The sequence below is a fragment of the Lynx rufus genome, unplaced genomic scaffold (assembly GCF_022079265.1).
Source record: "Lynx rufus isolate CCGP_SWC_20201006 ecotype Redwood Valley unplaced genomic scaffold, mLynRuf1.p SCAF_1, whole genome shotgun sequence".
In the NCBI taxonomy this organism is placed as follows: Eukaryota; Metazoa; Chordata; class Mammalia; order Carnivora; family Felidae; genus Lynx; species Lynx rufus.
Genome location: NW_025814823.1, coordinates 188,780,379 through 188,799,039, shown reverse-complemented (window position 1 = coordinate 188,799,039; position 18,661 = coordinate 188,780,379). Strand labels below are relative to the sequence as shown.

Here is an 18,661-nt window from a genome sequence, read left to right as displayed (position 1 = left end):
CAGCTCAGGAAATAACCCAAAGGTATAAGGAAGTCTGTACAAAGTTCACTGCTTGACTCTTCCCCATGCTGATACAACAAGTTTACAGCAAAGGAATCTTGTCTGGGGAAATGAGGCAATGAGAGGTTGAAGTAGCACTGTGGGGTGAGGTGTGGCAGTCTGCTGCTCCTAGATGTCACGGAACCAAAGAGAGAGGGAGAGAATGGCCTCTTCTGAGGCCTCGGGGATTACAGGTTTCAGGTCAACCACAGTCGTAATTCTCACATACATTGTCCCTATAAGAGGGATGGCAGGGAGACTCTGGGCCATAGTTTGTCCTTAGAAAAGGAGTGTGTTGGGCTTGGGCTTTCTAGATGCCACCACAGTGGGATGGGAAGCCAGAGTCTCAGCCTGTGCTAATAGAGGTCACAGCTCTTGGGAACAGGGCTTGCAACACAGAGGAAACTCCCCCTCCCTGCCCGTGACCACACCCTTGCTTCTCTCACATTTGGGCTTCCCAGTCAGACAGCTCTGGGGACGACACTGGCGTGGGATCATCGAGAAGACTGCTTGGGAAACCCAACAGGAAAAAGAGGTAGTTTGAGCCAAGAAAAGCCACCAGACTTTTCTTTTGGCTTGAGGCATTGTGTATACATTTGAATAATAAGAGCCAAATTAATGTTACAATTCTGATGTGACTGTTGAGCCACAGTGGTGTGCTAATCACAGTTTTCCAGGGATTATCTTCAGTCCTTATGCTAACTCTGCAAGGTAGGCTTAATCTACATTCTATAGGTGTTGAAATTGAGAATGAGAGAGGTTGCGAGAGTTGCCAAAGGCCAGAGTGTGTGTGGTAAGGTTGAGCTTCAAGGTCAGGTTCAGTTGATTTTAAAGCCTGTTTTCTCTTTCCCTCCCTCCTTCTCTTCCTTCCTCCCTTCCTTCCTTCCTTCCTCTTCTATTTTCTTTCTGCCCTGTTTGCTTTGTGTCTTTTTAAAAAGAAATACATTGTCGCATATGCAGCAGGAGTCCCTTTGTGTCCCTCCCCTGTCTCATTCTCCTCCCTTCCTCTCTGGAGGCAACCAGTCTCTCAATTGAGGTTGTCGAGTGGGAATATCCTCCCCACCCTTCATTACCTGTTCACAGCCATAAGCCATCTATAGCCTGGTGTGTTTTAAATGTTTACATATATGAAAAAGGGCTAAAAGTATTCATTTACAGAGGAAAAAAATACAAATGGCTCTTAACAAAAAAAATTCACAGTCTCATTCACTAAAAGAGCAGCACAGATTAAGATCACCTTGAGATACTGTTTTTTAACCTCATCAGATTGGCCAGTACTGACAATCTGGTAACTCACTGTGTAGAAGAGGCCACAGGGAAGAGGTAGTCCAATTTTGATTGTGAGTGAGTGAAGTGATGTCTTCTCGCTAGAGGGCGATTTGACAGTCTGCATCAAAAATGCAAATGCCCCAGGGAGCCTGGGTGGCTCAGTTGGTTAAGTGTCGACTCTTAATTTGGGCTCAGGCCATGATCTCATGGATCGTGGGTTAAAGCCCAGTATTGGGCTCTGTGCTGGCAGTGCGGAGCCTGCTTGGGATTCCCTCTCACCCTCTCTCTCTCTGCTTCTCCCCCTCTTTTTGTCTCTCTCTCTCTCAAAATAAGTTTTGAAAAAATGTAAATGCACAAAATTACAAGAGAAATTTCATTTCCAGAAATCTGTCTATAGGTATATGTGTACATCTTCAAAAGCACATGTGTTCAAGGTGATTCTTTAAAGTGTTGCTTGTAATAAAAAGACCGGGAATAATCCACACACCCATCAATAAGGGACTGGTTGAATACATTGTGGTACATCCCAACTAGAAAAAAGAATGAAGGTATTCTCTATGCCAAAGTGGAAATTTCTCCCACACATACTGACTAACAAAAAAGCAGAAGTGCAGAACACTATGTATAGTATGCTACCTTTGTGCAGCAAAGAGGAAAATTAAACTTATCTGTCCAGGAAGTTTACATATGAAAACTAGTAACAGTGTTGTATGTGGGAAGAAAGGAGGAGGATGAAAGAAGAAAGGAAGACTTTTAAATGTATTTTAAAATATTTTTTTTTTTTGAGCAACATGGATGGACTGTGTTACCTATCCCCAAAATTAAATTAAAAAACTAGAATGGCATTATACGGTATAAGTCATTCTGCATAACATTTTCCAGTCTGGTTTATGTTATTGAGGCCTATCCATGTGGTCATGACCTTGATCTTTCCATTAATTATGCTGCCTTGAACTGTAGACTCTTACAGCTGGACTGTAAGTCTTACTGTTGGAGGTCACCCAGCTCCCTACTTTCATGTTACTGGAAAGACACACGAAGGTGCAGGAATGGCAAATGACTCCCCCAGGCCAGCCCGGCAGGTTGGTGCCAGAACTGGGGTTGGCCTCAGATCTTGCAACCCTGGCTGGGAGTCTGGGGCTGCCTTTCTTCCTCCACCCCCAATGCCAAAACCACCTCCTGATTCTTACTGGGTGTTGGTAATATTATGTGTTATCCTTTCCTAGGGATGTTTGCCTTTTAAAAACAAAACAAAGATAAACAACCACATCAAACACAAAACAGTGATCACCATTTTATGCAATAGAGGTTATTTGGGGTGAGGGAAATGGAAGGGGGCACACGAATAGCCGTGGTGTTGTTAGCCAGGGTTGGAATAAATTTTGTAGTATCTCTTTTCCCATTTCTTCTCTGTAAATAAATAAGCAAATAAATAAAAGAAAAGAAAAAGAGAAAGGCGAACAAAACAAAACAACTAGGTCATCACTCTTTCACTTGTATGGTTGGTTCTGCCTTGAGCTCAGGAAGGAACTAATTTGTGGCTTGAACTGGCAATAACATTGTGGCAAATATTGTTAATGTAACAAAATGCTATTAGTCTTTTTGTTGCCATAGAAACAGTCAAGGCACTCATAAATCCCCTACAGTGAATGAGCCCTCTGCAGGTCAAGTCCCCTGGTCCTGCCATCATGCAGGACCCCATTAACCATCCTGACAGGGGAGGACCTTTCAGGATTTACCTTGATAAATAACCCCATTCCTTAGTAAAGCACTAGGTCACGAGTGGTAAGGATACAAAAATTCAGGTGGTTTCACTTCAAATCTAATAGCATAGATGGGTTTTTCCCAGAATTTTATACTAAAACATTTTAGCAGTGAGGGAGTCGGAACAATGTGAAGAGGTCCTACCTAAGCTTGGAATTTGGGTCACATTCGGGATTTTCAGTCACAATTTCATGCAAATGCTAGATTCCATTTTGCAAGATAAATGTGTTTGCTTTAAGGTACACATTTATATTTCATTAACCATTTTCCCCCCTCCCCATTCTTCAAATTGATGCTGCAAGAAGATACACTGTGGTGATCTGTGGCTTTGGATATCTTCTGTCTGGATCTTGGCAGGGATCTTTGTACACAGAGATCAAGTTTGAGAAGCATGGATTGGCCAGAAGTTGGAAACTGATTTTGTAAAGAGCCAGACAGTACATTTTTAGGCTTTGTGGGCCACGCTGTTTCTGTTAACAACGATTCAACCCTGACATTGTAGTCTTTTAGTAAAAGCAGCCATAAACAATATGTAAATGAACTGGCATGGCTGTGTCCCAACAAAACTTTATAAAAACAGACAGATTTGGCCCATGGCCTAAATCTGGCTTGCGGGTTATAGTTTATTAACGCCTTAGATGAGACAGTACATGCCCAGGGGTTTATAAAAAGGACATATTTTCAGCTAGAACAAATAAGAAAGAAGAATGGGAGTAGAAATTCCATTGACCATTGAAGGCCACCTGTTATTTCAAAGACCAGAGAGGAAATGATAGCATTATAGGCAGGAGACCAGTGTAATCAAAGGCAAAATTTTTAGGTTTATGTGTAGGTGGGGGACAGGGAAGACAGTAATTAGATCAGTTTGGCTGCAGGAAGGAATTCATGTCCAAGAGAAGCATGCTAAACCATTAGGCCTGGAAGGGACCTTTCTGATCATTTTCTTCTCATTTTACAGATGGGGAAATTGAGGTCAAGAGAGATCTCAGATCTGGAACAAGGCTGGAGAGCGGAGTGCCTTGAATACTAAACTAAGGGATCTCAGCTCTGCAATGCGGACCAGTGATGTTTCAACATTTCCTCATTTGAATGCTTATTCATTGACCCACTTCCTACATGCCATGTGACCAGATGTCCCAAGAAGAGTTCCTTTGGGATGAAGTTAATTCTCATCCTTTGTATACCATTGTGAAATAGCACTGCGAGATGGTGACAAGACACATCTGAAGCAATCACCTAGACGAGTGCCAAGGATCCAAAAGCTTTAGCTTCTCATCCTGCTGTTAACTTGTTCTGCTAGCCCAGACGGAATCCTGAGCTCTCCTATAGTTAAACAAGAAGGCTTCATCCTCAGAGCCAGTGGCTCTGGCCCCTTCTCCCACCATGAACTCGACGTAATAAATAACCAGAGGATACTGGAGTAAGAGGTGCCACAACCTTGTGTGACCCAGATACTCGTTCATTGATTTTTCCCTACTAATTATTGAGCACTTCAGATGCCCTGGTTGTTGAGGATAAGCAATAAAGAGGTAAGCAGGCAGGCTTCTGCCCTCATGGGGCTCACATTCTAATGGTGTGAGGAGGGGAACATAAACAACACACAAGTAAACAAAAAAGCAAACAAAAGAATTTCAGTTGTAGATAAGTGCTTCCAGCAAAATTGAACAGGGTGTCATGCGTTAATGGCTGGAGGGACTATTTTTTTGAGGAGAGACCTGAAGGTTGAGAGGAGAGCAAGCACAGGGCACTCCAGGCAGGGGGAAGAGTAGGAGGAAAGACCCAGAGCGTGCTGTTGGAGGAACAGAAAGAAGGCCTGAGTGTCTCCAGGGTAGTGGGTGGGGAAAGAGGGTTAGGAGACAAGGAAAAAGAGACAATGTAAAGAAATGGATGAATTTTAATCTGGTTGATTATGTGACTCAACTTGGTCTCTCTCTCTCTCTCTTTTTTAATGAATTCTCTTAAACCCATTGAGAGAAATGTGTGAAACAATATCTGCCCTTGTTTTTAAGAGGTGATTTCTGAGTATATCGTTCTTGGCTGTCGCCTGACTTCCACCAGCTGCCGTTGCCATCTCAGCTCTAATTGTCAGTCTTTTGTAGGTGACCTCTGTTTTCTCTGCCGCTTTTATAATATCAGGTCTTTGTTTTAGTGCTCCTTAGTTTATCTATAAATGTGCTCAGGTGTGGATTTAATCTTATTCATTCTATTTGGGGTTTGGTGGGGAATCCTCAGTCTGAAGCTTAGTTTCTTGAACCAATTTTGGAAAATGCAAACCTATTAACTCATTGAAAATTTCCTCTCTTTCCACTCTTTCTATTCATTTCTCCAGTACTTTAACAAGATGCATGTTAGTCCTTCTAAGCCTGTCATCCATTATTCTTGACATACCTTTCCTATTTTACCTCTTTTAGTCTAGTTACTCTGTGCTCAAGTTAGAATAATTTCAGATATATAGTCACATTTATCAATTCTCTTCAGCTGCACTTAACATTCTGGTTTCTATTTTTAAAAGAGCATCCAGGCTATTACTTGGAGAATGATTTGGAGGGATTATGAGTAGAAGTAAGATAATTGACAAGCCTAGTCCAGGTGGGAAATAATGGTGGCCTCTATCAGACAGTAGCAGTGGTGACTGAGAGCAGTGACTAGATTCAGGATGTATTTTGGAAGCAGAAGAAACAGGACCCGTTGAGTGATTGGATGTGGGGGTTTGGATGGTGCTGCTGGTGGTATTGGTGAAGTGAAAAGCAGAAATCAAGGATAACTCATCGGGGTTGGCACTTGAACAACTAGTAAATGGTGGTGGTTTTTTGTTGTTGTTAAGATTGGAACAGTGGGGATGAACAGTTTGAGTGGGGAGTGTGGTCAGTCCATAGGTCCATCCTGGGTGTGCTGGAGTGGAAGATGCATTTGAGGCCTCCAGGAAGGGATATGCAGTTGGCAACTGGAAGTACACTAGTTCTGCATCTCCAGTTAAAGGGCTGGCATTCTCTCTAACACCCAAATAACAATTGTTTATGACAGTTTGCATGACCACACATTTTATATCTCTTCCCCGGAATTTCTGGGGCTCCTTAAAGAAGATCTGTTAATTCCCTGGACCCATCCTGGTTCCTGCCTTTCACCTCCACTAGGCATTCTGTTCCCATCTCTCCTCAACCCTGTGACACCATACGACTTCTCTGCCCGAGACTGGACATGTTTAAGGGAACTGATACATGTTGTCAAATAGCTCTTCCCAGAGATTGTGCCCCTTATATTCCCATCAATAGAGAAGGCGTGTCCATTTCCCCACATTCTCACTGGTATATATATATATATATATATATATATATATATATATATATTAAAGTTTATTCATTTTATTTTGAGAGAGAGAGCAAGCACATGAGCGGGGAGTGGCAGAGAGAGAGAGGGAGAGAGAGAATCCCAAGCAGAGTCCATGCTCGCAGCACGGAACCAGACACGGGGCTCGATCCCACACACTGTGAGATCATGACCTGAGCTGAAATCAAGGGACGGATGCTAAACTGAGTGAGTCACCCAGGCACCCCACACTTTCCAACTTAATAGATGATAGAGGGTGACACATTTCAATTTGTATTGCAAACAAACAATAATGTACGTCTATAGATTTCAACACTCCAAATCATTCAAGCACTCATAATCACACATAATCATGCAGGAATTTTAGGGTGCAGATAACAGTGCTAGCTGAGAAGTGCCACTCCACACCAGGCTCTGCAGTTGTGGTACCTCTTTTATCCCCCATGGCATCCTGATGCAGTGTTATTATTATTTTTTAATTTCTTAATGTTTATTCATTTTTGAGACAGAGAGAGAGTGAGCATGAATGGGGGAGGGATTGAAGGAGGGAGACACAGAATCCAAAGCAGTCTCCAGGCTCTGAGCTGTCAGCACAGAGCCCGATATGGGGCTCGAACCCACAAACCGTCAGATCATGGCCTGAGCCGAAGTTGGACGCTTAACCGACTGAGCCACCAGGCACCCCATGGTGTGTTATTATTATCCCTCGTTTTCTACATGAGGAAACTGAGGCCAAGGGAATAAGTAACTTGTCCTAATGGTAGGGCTGGGATTGACATCTTAGGTCAGCAGGAATGCACAGCCCGAGCTCCTAAGCCTTGCCCTCCTCTCTTCTCCTGCCCTAGGAGGGATGCTGGCCCAGAACTGCTCCTTGCCCAGGACAACAGCATTAATCAAATTCCTTCTGGAAATTATTTTCATCTCTTAACCACCCCCTCTCACCTTCCTGCTTTTTTCTCCCAGGTTTCTAGATCCTTTTGGGGTTGACATGTGGGCAGTATAATCTTCTGTGATCCTACCTCAGCGAAAACATTCCCCTCATCTGTGGGCAGGGGTAACAAAGGCCATGAAACTTCTGCAGGTTTAGGGGTGGAGAGGGGCCTCCCTGCTGGGGGCCCATCTCCTCTGCCACCTCTTTCCTGTCATACAGCAGTGAGGTAAATTTTATTTTTTCCTGATAATAATAATGAGATAATATATATTTAGGGCCTACTATGTGCTTGTGTCCTGTTGTAAGCACCTTCATTCCCTGCAACTACCCAATGGCATACTTACCATTGTAAATGTTGTATGTGCTTATTACATAAACTTTGAATAATAGAGCACCTAAGGACTGCCATGGCTAAGATCATGGTGTGTTCCTTTCTCATATTCTTTCTTGGCTTAAGTAGTTTTTATATATTTTAATGGGCATCACATCACATGTGCAGTAAAGTTATACATGTTCAACTATACACTTTTGAGAGAGAAGAGGGAAGGAAACCAAAGAATTTTGGTGGATGCGCTGGAGTGAGCATGAGATGGGAACAGAGGGGGATTCTGCTGTTCCCTCCTTAGACCTCAGCTCCTGGGCCTCTTGTCATGTGAGTGTCTCACCACATAGGCTGTGGGCCTAGGTTTATTAAAGAGATGTGTTGGGGTTCAACATGGCACCTCATTGGGACCATCTGCTTCCGCTGATGGTCACACTAGGAGTCAAAGATCCATTGAGCATTTAGGGAAGCACTGGCTGATGAAACGTACTGAGAAATGTGCATCTCCCATATGGTATCATGCTAACGGGTTTCAACGGTATATCAACTTTTGATATTTCTACGCAGAGAACAAACCTGACAGGCTAACAACCCCTGTACAAGATGCCACTTTTTGGAGCTGAGTCACCCTGTACTTTGAGGTTTAAATCAAAGTGACTTAAGCTCTTTATCCTATTTTCTTTAAACCTTATCCTACTTGCTGGGATGTCTAATGTCCTCCCCCAGATTTCTGTCATCTCTGAAGTTGACATTGTTTTGGTTCATACTGGTTCCGGGTTTCTGCCTATGAGGAGCTCTGGGTTCACTTCTCCCATGAAAGGACCACACGCTGCCCTGCCCCCTGCATGGAGCCTGGCATGGAATTTGACTTCTACTTTTTGTTTTCACCCGGCCCTTCTCCTGAGGAGTGTGTGCTTAGTAGACTTAAATCAAGGTGTGCAGATTTGGGAAGGATTTTTAAAATTCCTAATAACACCAATAGATTAAAATTATTTTTTCTTTCACAATTTCTGAGCCATGAACCAGCAGAGTACCTGATGCTGTTGAGGCCTGGAGAAGGAGGCAGGAGATTGGGGCCTGTAGCCTCTCAGGTGTGACAGGATGCGTCTGTTCCCCCCCGCCCCGGGTTGACAGAACACCCTGGGAAGCAGGACTACACTTGCCATTATCCCTAAGTGGGTTCTGAGCGGATGAGATGATCATAGTAAAAGGGGATTGAGGGGTGGACTGTCTCTGATCGGGGAGAGAAAGGAGGGAAGCAACTAGAGCCCAAGCTGGTGCTACATACCAACACCTATGTAGGGGGATGGCCCACACATGTAGGGGTGGCCTCACAACACTCCACAACGAAACCAATGTGTGTTCCCCATGAGACGAAGCCTCACAGGGAGAGCCAAAGGCCAGTCCATGTCATTCAAGGAAACGACAACCCATGTAATGAAGAGGGCCAGTCCCTCACCAGGGGCAGCTAAGTAAGGGGACACCTCGGCCCTTCCATCCTTCTGTCCTGCTTCAACACCAGAGGACATGTGTGGAGGAGACAGGGTGGTGACAACAGACCCTACTCCCCTCCCTGCCAAGCTCCTTAGAGACACAGGTCCAGTGTTTGTGTATGTGTTTGGGGTTGGGGGCAAACACTGTCAGGGGATGGTGGGGAGAAGAGAGTCATTGCTTGAAAATAAGCTCAAAATGTGAAGGAGTAACCCCTAATAACTGGAGATAAGTGGTATTAGACTAAGATGATGGTAAGCATTGCTAAAGAGAGTTTGAGAGCACATGGTGGCACTTTTGTGTTTGAAACACTGTTCCTTAATAAACTGGATTCCATTGTAGTTATTGGGCAATGGCCTTTTAAAGATTCAATTTTCATAGCCAGTATGCCTTTCCCCAGCTGCTTGTATCTGCCCACTTCATGTGACAACTTTTTTCAGGCCTGGAGGGTGCCATCTCAATACATTGGCCATCGAAGGTAATGATCCAGGGGAGAGAAAGGAGGATGTCCCCAGAAAACCTTGCAGGTTCAGTAATTTGTATGGGAGTGAGCAAGAGGGTGTGATTGTCCCATCTTACCTCTAGGGGTAGGAAAAGGTTATGTTCAGATCTGGTGTGTAAGAATATCAGGCCTTTTTAACCCACATTTACTGCCAAATCCTTCCCTTCTGAGTCTGAGTCACGTTCCAGCCACCTGCTCCTTGTGGCCACCTGGGAGTCCTAAAATCATGGAGTCTAGGATGTCATCCTCACTCCCATCACCTAAGGCACAGTTGTGTCTGTAGAGCAGAATGAAGTAGAGAGAGAAAGTAATATTGAGGACTGAGAGGGAGGAGAGACTCAGGAAGATGGGCTATTTGGAAATGAAAACTGCCTTGGATTCCATCATAGCCTCTGTTCTGAGAACAAGAAGAGGAAGAGAGGCTGACAGGGGAGGTTAGTTTTTAGCAACTGTTTTAAAATTGACAACAGAGGAAGAGAGACCAGAACCACAGACAAAGTTAACATTTTGCACTTCAGCATCGTTTGATCTTTCAAAAAGTCCCCAATCTTCAGAGGGGTTGTCCCTGGATAAGAGGTTCTGTTCTGAACTGGAGGAAGATCTCGGTGAAACAGGGATGGAGTTTATGGTCCCTTCCCCAAATCACTCCCTATCAGCATCCCATAATATTGGAAATCCCCGGGGTTAACTTTGCTTTCCTTCTGGCCACACTTATGAAGCTCATTTAATGCATTCCATAGTGGTGTCTCAATTTATAGATGAGCTAATTGAGGCTTGGATAAATTAAACAGTGGAAACTCATACAGCTGGTAAACCACACATCTCAAGATTGAAGCTCAGGCTTGTTTGATTCCAGACTCTATCACACTAGTGGCCCCACTATATGTTCACTCTTATAGGATCGGGACCTGCTCTGTCAACTCTGTTACGTGGTTTACTGACCAAGGTAACCAGGAGATCAGCCTGTGGAGTTTGGGGGTCAGGAGGGCTTGAGTTTGAGTCTTGAATCCATCATTAATCAGTTGTGTGACTTTGGAAACTCAGTCTCTTCAGTTCACTCAAAAGGAGGCTGGGCTATGAGAAGTCCAACAAAGCACATGGTAAGCATTTTACTAGATGACTGTTAATTTTTTAAAGCTATATATTCTTTGGCCATGAACAAGCAATGAAAGAGAACAAACAATGATCAGAATGATAGCTAACATTTATTGAGTGCCTAGGATGGATTAGACACTGTTGAAAGATCTCTCCATGTACTAAATTAATTCTCTTCACAATCAATGAGGTCTGTACAATTAACGTCAGTGTACAAAGAAGAAGCACATCCAGCCACAGGTAGAGGAGTCAGGATTTGAACCAAGGTGGCTGAACTTGAGCGCTTGCACTCACCAGCAGGAGGTAAGCTTCGTGTGGGCCTTCTTGGGAAGTTGGAAGCAGAGGGTGATGCTTAGGGAGGGTGAATAGGAGGCTTTGGTCCTGGGGGCAGCATGTGGGCTTTGGGCTTTGGGAAGAGGGCAAGACAGGATGACCATGGACATGGAGTTGGGTGTTTGAGACAGCTGTCACCTGTGGGATCTTGAAGACTGAATTCTAAAGGTGAATCACACTGTCAGAGCTTCTGTTTCCTTAGAGATGGTCTAGACTCATCTCATGCTCTTTTAAACTGTGCCCTGTGGACCCTTAGAGTTCTCCAAGGAGTGGGTAGATGGGGTCCTAGGTGGGGGCTCAGCACATGGGTCTTTAAGACCCTCTTCCTTGCTTCAACTAGAGCGATTTCACTTTGCTTTTCACTTTTTTTTTTTTTTTTAGGTACAACTTACATACAGCAAAGCGCACAAATCTCATGAGAAAGCTTGATGAGTTTTTATATATGTATACATCCAGGTACCCATTACCCAGATCAAGGTAAAGAACATTCTCTGCTCCCTGGGGCAAGTTCTCTGCTGTCCCCTCCTAGTCAGTGCCCTCACCAAAGATAACCACCTTCTGATCTTTCCTGTTTTTGAACTTCATATAAATAGAATTATAAAGTTCATGCTCTTTTTGTGTCTGGCTTCTTTCACTCAAAATTATATGGAGACATTCATCCACATTTTGGAGTGTAGCAATGGTCTTTGTTTTTTCATTGCCATGTAGTATTACATTGCATGACAATATTACAGTTTATTGATCTTTTGTACTATTGATGCACAGTTGGGTTGTTTCTGGGTTTTGGTATTATGAACATAGCTGTTATGAACATTCTTGCACAAGCCTTGTGATGGACAAATGAGTGCATTTCTGTTGAGTGTATACCCAGGGATGGTTTATAGAGCTCTGGTGGGTAGAATAGCTGTTTTTGAATAGACATTTCATAAAGCGGGGGTCCTCATAAGATTTCACTTGGGACGTGTGGCTGCTTAAGATTTCTTTTTAAAGGAAAAAGTTTAACTTCCACGAGTTCAATCCTCTGCATTTGCCGATGATCAGAGGGAGATTCAGAGAAGACGGTGATTTGCTCAGACTTAAGCCACAGCAAAGCCATGCCTGGAACTCAATTACTAGATAGAAGTTTCTTATGAACTTCTGAGCTGTCTGAAATGGGTGCTATATATCACTCAACCTGGCTGCTGGTCAGATGTGGAAAGGACAATCTGAGTCAGAAGCCCTGGGTTCAAGCCCCACAACTGTTACCAGTGTGTGATGCATGGCAAGGTACTTGCTGCTGTGAACTAACTGGAAAGTGGATACCCCTGCTTCCCAGCATTGCCGGATTAAAGGAGATCACGATGCAGAGACACTCCATTGGTTGAGAAGCACTTAACATCATTATTATCATTACCATCAAAATATATTCTAAGGGGATGCTTTGGTTAGCATACTGTTTCCTTGTAATATTAATGCTTATAATAATTCACTACTTCACATTTTATTTTTTTTAGCCTGACTTAATAGTTTTTAATGAGAGCTTTCCCCCCTTCATTAAAAAGCTAGTGTGACAGATAGTATTTCCCAAAGATGGCCACACCAAAGTATACCCCATCCTATGTGCTGCTCTCTGATGGAACATTTTTATGTGACACATCTCCATTGAAGTTAACAGGGTCAACGTTCTCTCCCCTCAAACCTGCGCGGACCTTTGTAACTACCTCAACTAATGGAACTTGGCAGAAATGAGGATACATGAGGACAAATCCAGAGTTAGAAAGGAGAGGTCTACATTTTGGGGTGTTTCCTAGAGAGAACAGAAACAACCCCAGGAGGAGACACTGCATTGGGTTTTGCTTTTCTGATTTCACACTGTGGTCCTTTTCATTTCTCATGTCTTCATTTAAACTTTCCATAGCAAACACCCCCTTGAGTTAAACCTGAGATAAGAACTGAATTCTGAGTAGCTTCCAACTCAGATGGAATTGCAGTCGTTTGCAAGGAGCCTAGTGATTCCAGGAGAAAGGCCTGGAGGCCACATCCTCCTCTTGGGGATTGGTGGGGGTGGGGGGGAGTGGGGGGGTGGGTAGGGACAAGATTGTGGGCGAGAGCTCTCCTGGGAGGACGATAGCTCCCCTTAGCCTGAGAGGCAGATGGGCTCCTGGCACCCAAGCCCTAAAGGCAGAATGACACCTATGAGTATGGGTGGCTGGGAGAGAGAGAGCTTGCTTGTCGACTTGCCCCCCGAGAGGTCCAGATTTCTGTGAAAAAGGTCCTTCTGTCAAGACGGTTTGTATTACAAATGTAAAAATAGTATATTCTTCACATATGTAAATTGCTTCCCACATTGGAAAGCAGGTTCACATGCATTTCTTATTTGATTTTTCCAAAGGCCATGTAAAGAAGCTAGAGAATGTATCATCACCATCATCACCATCCTTCCTCCTCCTTCCTCTTCTCCTCTTCCTCCCCCTTCTTCCTCTTCCTCTCCCCCTTCTCCTCCTCCTGCTTCTCCTCCTTCCCCTCTTTCTCCTCCTTCTTCTCCTTCTGCCTCCTCCTCCTCTTCTTCTCTTTCTCCTCCTCCTTCTCCTCCTCCCCCTCCTCCTCCTTCTCCTCCCCCTTCTCCTTCTCCTTCTTCTTCTTCTTCTTTCTCTTCTTCTTTCTCTTCTTCTTCTTCTTCTTCTTCTTCCTCTTAATTTTATATTTAAAAGAACTGAAAGGGTAAGGGCTTTGCCCAAGATCACACAGCTAGCAAGCAGAAATGCCAGTGAAAGAATTGGGTCTTCTGGCTTCTGAGAAAATTTCCTTTACTGCATGGTAGACTTGATCCATGTGGGAGCAGGAGTTTTGGGCACCATAGCAGATCAATGGCAGAGCTAACTTGAGGCGGGGGTACTCTTCACCCTTTTGATTGCCCCAAAGCTCTTTTCTATATGCATAATACTGACTCTATGTGGGATAAAATGCCCCTGTGTCCCCTGATGACTTTCCTGCCTCTGTCAGAAAAGAACCACCCTATCAGTCATTTACATTTTAGTGAGAATATAAGGACTTATGTTTCCTCTAACAGAGATATTTGTGTTTTACATCTTATCTCGCTGTGATGATTGACCCTTGGAAAAGGCATTCCCAGCATCAGTAAGAAGGTAGAAGAGGCATTTTCTCAGGGGCAGGGGGGGGGGGAAGCTAGCAGGAGAGATTTTATAGACTCCCCCCAACCCTATAGCATCATGTCAGCAGATGCTAATTACTTCAGTCACAAAACTTCAGTTATCAAATATCTGAGAGCTGGGTGCTGGGGATACAATAATGAGTAGGGTGTGGTCCATGGAAAAAGTCACAGTCTGGTGGGGGAGACAGGCAAGGATGCAAGTAACTGTAATATATAGTAAGTGCTATCACAGATGTAAGTGTTTAGGGTGCTATCAAAGCATGAAGGAACCAGGGTAAGAAGCAGGACATATCAGAGGTTTTTGGAAAAGGTAACATCAGTTGGGCTGAGTCTGGTAACATCAGTTGGGCTGAGTCTGGACAGGCAAATAAAACTGCCATCTCTTGAATATCTTAGTCCGAGTTGTGTAGAAGAGCAAATCTGAGGGATTATATGCTGATACTAGGGAAGAGTGTAACCCTAGGGAAAGCAGGCATGAAGGAAAGGGTAGTGAGTGGGCAGAGTGGAGAGTAATATGATGGAGTGCATTATTGCACCGGCCGCAGCTCTGTAGCAAGCCTGGATGATTGCTGCCTCTCACTAGACAGCCTCAGAGAGGCTGCATGGAAGGTGGCCGATGCAGTGTCCTGTCGGGGGTCAGGGGATGGAGAGGAAATGTATTTTCTGGTTCTCTCCCATTTCTGATCCCCCAGTGGCTCAAGCTCACCCCAGGGAGAGTTAACTCTCATGTAATTCCAGTTCAAGTCGCATGCCCTGGGGCTGGCAATTTATCTGAGTCCAAGTCTGGGAGTATTGAGAGGTGCAAGAAATCGCTGGTGGCAGCTGTAGGGGCAAACGCTGTGGCCCGGGTGCTGACAGAGGAGATCTGAGGTAGCCTAGAGGGGGGAGCACGGGGGAGCTAGCAGGGCGTTTACACACACTGGATTGTCTAATCCTCATGATAACCCTGTGTGATGGGTTGCATTGTGTGCCCCCAAAAGACGTGTTGAAATCCTAATCCCTGTTACCTGTGAATGTGACCCTACTGGGAAATAAAGTCTTTGCAGATGTCATCAAGATGTAAATGAAGAGGAGGTCAAAATGGAGAAGGGTGGCCCTTAACCCAATATGACTGTCGTCCTTAGAAGAAAAGAAGAGGCATAGAGACAGCCACATACCGAGAGAAGGATGGCAGGTGCCGACCTAGACAGGCAGGGAGATGCCGTGTGATGAGGCAGGGAGGCGTCCAGGAGCCAAAGAGCACCAGGAGTGCTGACAACAGCAGAGGCAGAGAAAAAGGCACAGAACAGATTCTCCCCTCCAGGCTCTAGAGAGAGCACAGTCCTGGGGTGCCTCAGTGGCTCAGTCAGTGAGCATCCGACTTCTGCTCAGGTCATGATCTCATGGTTTGTGAGTTTGAGCCCCACGTCAGCCTCTGTGCTGACAGCTCAGAGCCTAGAGCCTGTTTTGGATTCTGTGTTTCCCTCTCTCTCTGCCCTTCCCCACTCACATTCTGTCTGTCTGTCTGTCTCTCAAAATTAATAAACATTAAGAGACAGAGAGCACAGTCCTGAAGACTGCTTGATCTTGGACTTGCAGCCTCCAGAAGAATGATGCAAGTGCATACATTTCTGTTGCTTTAAGCCACCTGTTCGTGGTGCTTTTTGCAGGAGCCCGAGATGTAAGGTAGAGCTGAACAGAGGCATGATGCACAGATAACTGTGGCTCAAACCTGAAGAATGAAGCAGGGTGAGGCCCACGGTGTGGAGGCTGGCCAGAGCGGACAGTTACTGAGAACATTCTACGCGGTGAGCGCTGCTCTGAGTGCTCTTCCTCTACCCTCCCATTTAATCCTCACAAAACCCAGTGAGGAACAACCTGTTTATGCCTATTTTCCAAAGAAGGACTTGAGGCACAGAGCACTTAAGCAACTCGCTTAATGTCACAGTCAATGGCATTGAAACCCTGGCACCCCCAAGCGTATGGTCTTTTCGTTCACCCTGCATTCATTCACCCAAGGCTGACACAGTGCCCCCTCTGTGCTAGGGGGCGGGGTGCAGAGCTGAACACTTTGGTTCCCCCAACCTCACAGCCCTCACCATCTTTGTAATCCAATCCAGTTGGCACTCTCCCACACTTAACTCAAGAACTGCTCTGAAATGTAGCTGGTCTGAGCTTATGTGCTATATGTGTAGAATACACACCAGGTTTAGAAGACCTAATACAAAAAGAATGCAAAATATACCATTAATAATTTTTAATATTGACTGCATGTTGAAGTGACTGTGTTTTGGATATAAACTATATCATTAAGGTTTATTGTACCTTTAAGAAAAAAAAGTGGCCACCAGAAAACTAGAGTCATGTGGGCGTTCACATGCTATTTCTGTTGGATAGCGTTGCTCTAGAATGTGAAGTCCTTGAAGGCAGGGGCTGTCTCTGTATTGTTCACTGTGGGTCCCAGGAGACAGAACAGGGCCAGTACACAATGGTCCCTCAATAGAGTTGTTGGATAATTGAATAAATGACCAAATCCCATGCACCTTTGCCTGCTCATCTGTTCCCTGTGAACACAAGGTCAGACCTCACTTGTACCTTGCTTTGTCTCTCTGGGAAATCCCTCAGTTATTCTGAGGCTTAAACAGAAAACAGAGGCTGCTTCATGCCAAGAAATGGAGAGGCTGCATATGTGGTGGAATTTGGAAAATAAAAAGGGTCAGAGTATTTCCAGCCACAATGGCAGCTATCACTGACTGGATGCAAATTCTGTGCCTGGCATCATTCTCAACAATTTGTACGGAGTGAGTCATTTAATTCTAACGACCCTATGACATCCATCTTGCCATCAACTCCATTTGATAGATGGGGGAAATTAAAGCTCAGATAGACTAAGTCACACCCCTGGGATTGCAGGGCTGGATTTGTAACCAGGTCTGTTTGATAATGACACTTGGGTTCTCAACCACTCCCACAGAGCATAGGGAAAATGGGACTGGGATTCCCCCTCCCCCACAGAGTGACCCTTCACCAGGTCCCCTTTGTGCTGAGGCCCCAGAGCAGCCCTAGACAGCGGACGTCCTGGCTCTCCTGGGTTCTGGGGAACCTATCATCTGTGTGGTGTATTACCACATTTTCTGGGCATCTAGGCTCATTCTGCCAGTACATCCAGCCATATCTTGTCATGTATCTTCTTCACCAGATGGCTGGGCTGTTTGTGGGCTGGCTCCCCCACCTTCTGTACCTGTGACGTGGCCATGAGCCAGCAGGTGAGTGAGCATCTGGGGCAGGGGATAGCCCCCACCTGTGCCTTCTGAGAAGCCATCCCTTCTTGTCCTTTGGGACCTTGGCTTCTACCGATTCCTGGAGAGCAGAAACTCGCAGAGAGGCCCCAAACCACTTGTTCCATTGCCGCTGAAGAATGTGTGCTGATCTTCCATGTGTTTGTGTTAGTCCAATGTCCCTTCAGGTCAGGTGGTGGGCCTGCAGGTCATGAACTCAGGTGCTGGGATCAGGCACCGTGCCCTTCAGTTCAGAACATCACCTCTCTCTAGCCATATTGTTGGAGAGCTCATTCTTTCTCTCTAAGGCTCAGCCTCCTCTTCAGTGAAATGAGGTCAGTAAGAAACCACTTACTTTGCTATTGTTTCCTGTCAAGGCATAGCTCAAAGTCTTGACCCCCTGTCCTCTAAACTCATACCGCAGTCCTGACTCCTGCATGGATTAACACCCATTCATTTGTAATGTCACCTGGTGGTGTGCGTGCATCTGGCAGGTATGGTTCCCATGGTCTTCAAAGAGAAAATGCTTAGCACATGAGCTAGCACTACTGCCCGGTTCAGGTCCTGAGCCTGCTCCTTCTTACTCCCTATGTGGCCTTGGTGAGGTTACTCTACCTCTCTAAACCTCGGTTTCCTTATCTCTAAGTGGCGATAGTAATACCCCTCTTGAAAGGTTGTGGTGGGGCCATGTGGAACAGTCCTGGAAAACGCATGTAAAATGCGGTCATGACTTCAAGAGGGGCGTGTTCATGTCCCTGTCCATCCACACTCTACCTGACACCTGCTCTTCCCATGATGACCAGCCCATCTCCATGAATGCAACTCAGCTTTCCCTTTGCTGAAGCCAAAAAACTTGGCATCACCGTTGACTCCGTTCTTTCTCAAACAGCCGTGAAATACTGTTGGCGGGTTGTCCCGCCTTCACCTGCTCCACCCCTCTGCTGACCCTGGTCAAAGTCGCCAGCATCTCCTACCTGCATCTCAACTCCTACCTGGTCTCCCTGTTTCCATCCTTGACTCCACAGCGTGATCCTTTGGTGGGATTAGCTTGTTTGTAGATCGTTTTTATTTTTTTAAGCAAATACTTAAATGGTGCTCCCTGGGTGCCAGGCACAAGTCTGAGTGCTTTACAGATTTCAACTCACCTGGATTCTTACAACAGCCCCAGGAAGACAGTACT

The 18,661-nt window shown here is 45.1% G+C and overlaps 1 long non-coding RNA gene across 4 annotated transcripts; it reads left to right on the top strand.

Annotated features, from left to right (window-relative positions):
- Positions 1–514: 514 nt before the first annotated feature.
- LOC124520694 (uncharacterized) lies at positions 515–16,741 on the top strand. 4 transcript variants are annotated; one of them, XR_006964377.1, is made up of 7 exons: positions 523–750; positions 4,031–4,601; positions 10,545–10,745; positions 10,931–11,043; positions 11,455–11,550; positions 12,064–12,496; positions 15,874–16,741. It is a non-coding gene; the product is annotated as an uncharacterized LOC124520694 (long non-coding RNA). The 4 variants fall into 4 exon arrangements; XR_006964379.1 differs by lacking the exon at positions 12,064–12,496; XR_006964378.1 differs by lacking the exons at positions 12,064–12,496; positions 15,874–16,741 and having other exon boundaries at positions 515–574; positions 11,455–12,040.
- The last annotated feature ends 1,920 nt before the right edge of the window (positions 16,742–18,661 follow it).